We start from the raw sequence: 4,930 nt of genomic DNA on the forward strand, positions 1-4,930 counted from the left end.
CCTGTGCGCGCAGTAAGCCTGCATTATGCAACAGTCTATTTAAAAATAAAAATAATAATAATAATAATAATAATAATAATAATAATAATAATAATAAGTGGTCACTTTTTCGAATATGGTTCCGAGTCGTTTCACTTTAGGTGACTCGAGATTCGTCTGTTCTTAATGTATTCTAGGTCGGGTATATTGACCCAACTCAAAATCATCTTCTCGAATTGTATAACTGTTAAAAGTGAGTGACTGTTCATCGGAATTGTTATAGTCCGAATACTCATAAGGTTGTATATTAATTGCACACTGTATGTTAATTGCACACTGTATATTAACTACTATTACTTCTCATCATCTGGTAATTTATTTTCTCTTCGCTTCATCAATTACTTATATTCGAACTTCATTTTTTTTTTTATTCTTTTGCTTCGTGCTTTTTTTGTTATGCAATTATCTCAGTTGCTTTGGGTTTTTCATTTATTTTAGTATAGAAAATACAAATTGAGTTTGTTATTGTATAAAATTAAACTAATAAATGTTGTCTTATATGAAGAATTGTGTACCGATGAGAAAAAGAAATAAAAAAACTACAAAAGTATAGTGTAACGGAATGATGAATTAGTTATAGTGGCACAATCATCAATATAAATAAGATAGGATGATAGGGGTGAGGATTTTAGTTAAAGTTTTTAGTATGAAATTTTTTGTGATAATATTGTCCTCCCTGTGCGATCCTGCAAACCCTAGTGTTGGTGGTGAAAGAGTTAACTTTGGTTATCATCGGTTTCTTCTTCTAATTGTTGAGAGAGTCTGGATAATTAGAGGCGATTCTTTAATCATCGAATGGATACTGGAGCTTGGAATTGAACACATGGTCATGATCATACAATTAAATTGGGCAAAATAAAAAGTAGAGTCGTTTTGTTTCCGTTTTTGCATTGGACTAATGAGGTCCTTGAAAGAGGTGGTAAAGAGTTTGTAAATGATGCTTTAGTTATGTATCAAGGACTTTGGTTGAGAAATTATTTTTGTAAATAGGCCGGAGTTGCTTCATTGGTGAAGTTTGGTATTAACATTCATGGGTTTCTTCAATTAAAAGAATGGTATGAATGTTGATGATGATGTTAATAGAATCATTGATACATTGAGTAGGAAATATCAACCGTAAATTTGATACATTTAATTTAGAAACATTCATTGTTTAATTTGAACACTTCTAAGGTATCGGAAGAAGTTATAAATGAAATTCTTAAATGATGTTTGTTTAGTATTGATAGGTCTTAATGTTTTGATAGGTCCTAATAGATATAAATGTGTGTCCATTCGTTTGTTTCAAATAACTTTTTTTTAGTTTTCATAGCTTACATTTATCCAGGTACGAGCATTCTAGACATTGGAGTGTATAATGATCAAAAACATATATTTTTGTTGTCCAATTCTCAAAGTAAGTCTAAAATATTTCTGGCTTTATAATAATGTATTATATATTTCTTGGGAATATGTTAGTAGGGCTATTGGTTCGTTGTTCATATTGAAAAGGCTAAAGGTATGCCCTCTTTGTTACTTTAAAAGTTCTAATTGTTACTTAAAACTTTACTATTTAGTTTTTCTTGATCTCAGCGAGTCAACTCTGAATACTTGGAACTTATTAGGACGTAGTGGTGATGTTTGAGATAGGTTTTAATGGTAGTCTTTTAGCTACTTATCAAATATGTTTCTTATAATACGTCATTTAAACAAATTCTGGTGATGCAGGTGCATTAGAGGTGGAGATATGACAATGTGAAGCCTCTACAAGCGATGGGTCTAATTTAAGCACGACTTAAACGTTCAAAGTAAGATACCTTCACCAGATTTTAATCCATATTTCTTAAAAATGAGTATCGATTAAGTCTTTAGACGATTTAGTATAGAATTCAATGCTAATCGTCATTTTGGTGTGCTAAAATGGGTTGGGTAGACTCCAAACAAGTAAGGAAAAAAGATTTCTTTAGGTGTATCAAAATGGATTGGGTTTACCCAAAACCAATAATGACAAAAATGTCTTCTAGTGTACCAAAACGGGTTGGGTTGACCCAAAATAGTACAATATTATGTTTTATTCGTTATCGCATTGGTTCTTTATAAGAAAGCACGGGCTAATGTTTTTTTAGAGGCCTACTTTTTATTTATGCAAACGCAACCTATTTTTAAGACTTAATGCTAGCCGGCTAATAGAATCATTATTTTGTTATTGGACAGATTTACAAGTTGTAGATGCAAATGTAATAGCAGCAGAGATTGATGATGATAAACATACTTCTGAGGCAAGTACTTGTTTCCCTTCTATCCTAGATAATTAGAATATACACATTAGCTTATTAAGAAAAGTAGCCTCATAGTTCTTTTTTAATTATATGTAGATAACTCTTTAATTATTAGTGAAATGGCTATATGACTTTTGACTAATAATAGTCAAAACTGAAGGTGGTTACCTTTTCCTCGAAGATTACATGTTGATCAGAATGAAGAGCTTTTAAATGATGCAAACAAACAAACATGATTATGGGTCACCAAGTAAGTTATTCATTTTATTCCTTTTTATTTGCAGTAACAAAAAAAATTATAGTCTTGACTTTTGCATTATTTAAACACTGTACATATATACTAGGTACTACCAATCAAAGTGAAGTTTGCTATTAGTTTAAGTTATACAGTTACGACGTCAAAAGGGATTTGGCAGGGACAAGCAGTTCCAGATGATGAAATTAATTCTCAATGACAAAAAGGTAGCATCTACATTTATGCTTTGTTCCTTTTATGAATTTGTCTTATGTTAATTGCACACTGTATGTTAATTGCACACTGTATGTTAATAAGCAAATCACTGCAAAATTGTATATAGTTTCTAAACCACTGTATTTGCAAATCACTTGATGTTATTTAGTATTGGATATGAATTAATAGATTTATCTGTTCTGACTTTGTAATATAATTTTAAAATTTATGTAACATTCAATGATGTATCTTGTGTTTAGTATAAATGTCATTTAATTATCATAAAAAAATGAAGCAAGCGCTATAGCTGTTAAATTTCGGGAGTCGCATGCGCTTATCTCTGTTGCTTGTGGATATTAACTGTTTTCTTAAGTTGATAAGAAAAGGCGCAATGATCGAGGTGGATTTAGTTTTAATCAATATTTACACCATTTGATGCTAGAAGGGGACTGACTCACTAGACATTAATATTTTTGTATCTTTATAAATGATGGAGTCGAAATGATTGGGTATTGGGTATTGGGTCGAAGGATGTTAATGTTCTTATATTTATCTGACATGCCTTTTATAGATTGTGGCGGAAAAAAAAAATCGTTACATAAACACAGCTGATCCGTCATGATGTGGGTCGAGAAAAGTTTGTCTCCGAAGTGAGTTTGATTTATTACATCTAAGTTTAAGTAAGTGATACTTTATTTAGCATGAACTTGCCCCTTACAATGGTTAGTTTACTTTTAAGGATGTCCATAGCATTTGTACTGAGACGGAAGGTATGGAAGTGGAAAGAAGAGTATGGGGGCACAAAAATAAAAAAGCGTCGGGCGTTTGGTTGCATCTTTGGATTGAGGTTTTGCTTTACTTAACAAAAAACAGATGTGAGAATGGGAAAAGCAATGTTTTCAGGTACTTTCAATAACTTTGAACTTTACATGTTTTACTATCTTTATAGTCTAAAATTTCTTGATGTATTTTCCCTTGTACAAAGCGTTTATCTACCATCACAACATGAGAAACTATAGTTATGTCTAAAGCATCTAGAGGTGATCGGCGAGGAAAGGAATGTGAAAGGTGATGCATTGCTCTCCGAAATCAAGAAACGCCATTTAAAATATAGATATCATGGTCAGTATAAGGTTGCAATCTCATCTTTGGTTATCAAATCGGTGCAGATGGTTCATGTTTAACATGGATGATTGGAAGTCGAATCCGAAAGGTGTTATGGAGAAGCTATAGCTCAAGTCTACCGGGTTTGGATTCATTCTGTCATAGGTGTTTTTGTTGTAATGGATATGTAACACGGAATAGTTGGAGTAGCAGTGGTTTAGAAGGGTGTTAAAATGGGTGTGCGCCTCTGGTGTATTGTATTTGTAATTGGCTTCTTGCCTTTGGACTTTATAGCTTTTAAAAAAAGAAGATTGGTTGCTAATAATATAATAAAAACAATAACAATAGATCGATGATATTTTTCTCATGAGTTTTTGATAAGTTCATCATAAAGTTCAATTTTTATGTATAAAATACAACTACATGTTGTATAGTAATGATGAATTTTATAAAGTTATGATGAAAAATTATTTACAATAATAATAATAATAATTTTATGAATAATAATAATAATAATAATAATAATAATAATAATATTTAAGACTTTTCTAATGATAGCTCTAACCAACATTAAATTATTAAATTATTTACAATTTAATAATAATAGCTCTACTGGATGTCCTTTAAATATTCAAACCACATATTTGGTTTGCACATTGTAAATAACTATCTACATAACTACTCTCTAACCAACAAATGTAACACTCTATTCTGCATAATTTCTTTTTTAAGATAACCTCAGGGTTATCATCAGAAAACTCTATATTATATACTTATAGTACAAATTAAATTCATTTGACAACTAATATAAGCTTAATGGATAAAAAGGATTCACGTTGACAGTTAATGGTTTACGGTTTATGATTTATAGTTTAGGATTTATGATTTAGGGTTAAGATTTTAGAATTTATGCTTTAGGGTTTAGGGTTTACGGTTTACGATTTAGTGTTTAGGGTTAAGGGTAAAGGATCTAGGGTTTAGAGTTTAGTCTATAGAGTTTAGTGTTAGGGTTTAGGGTTTTAGGGTTAGGGTTTAGAATTTAGGGTTTAAAGTTAGGGTTTTAGGGTTAAGGTTTATA

At 30.8% G+C, this 4,930-nt stretch overlaps 1 long non-coding RNA gene across 7 annotated transcripts; it reads left to right on the forward strand.

Moving 5' to 3' along the window:
* The first annotated feature begins 325 nt into the window (after positions 1-325).
* Positions 326-4,139, forward strand: LOC139899151 (uncharacterized). Of its 7 annotated transcripts, none has more exons than XR_011777339.1 (10): positions 326-349; positions 1,367-1,677; positions 1,747-1,826; positions 2,233-2,297; positions 2,458-2,547; positions 2,642-2,759; positions 3,320-3,398; positions 3,488-3,651; positions 3,734-3,816; positions 3,918-4,139. It is a non-coding gene; the product is annotated as an uncharacterized lncRNA (long non-coding RNA). The 7 variants fall into 7 exon arrangements; XR_011777341.1 differs by having other exon boundaries at positions 1,367-1,435; XR_011777336.1 differs by having other exon boundaries at positions 1,367-1,826; positions 2,446-2,547.
* The last annotated feature ends 791 nt before the right edge of the window (positions 4,140-4,930 follow it).

This window comes from Rutidosis leptorrhynchoides, chromosome 3, assembly GCF_046630445.1.
Source record: "Rutidosis leptorrhynchoides isolate AG116_Rl617_1_P2 chromosome 3, CSIRO_AGI_Rlap_v1, whole genome shotgun sequence".
NCBI lineage: Eukaryota > Viridiplantae > Streptophyta > Magnoliopsida > Asterales > Asteraceae > Rutidosis > Rutidosis leptorrhynchoides.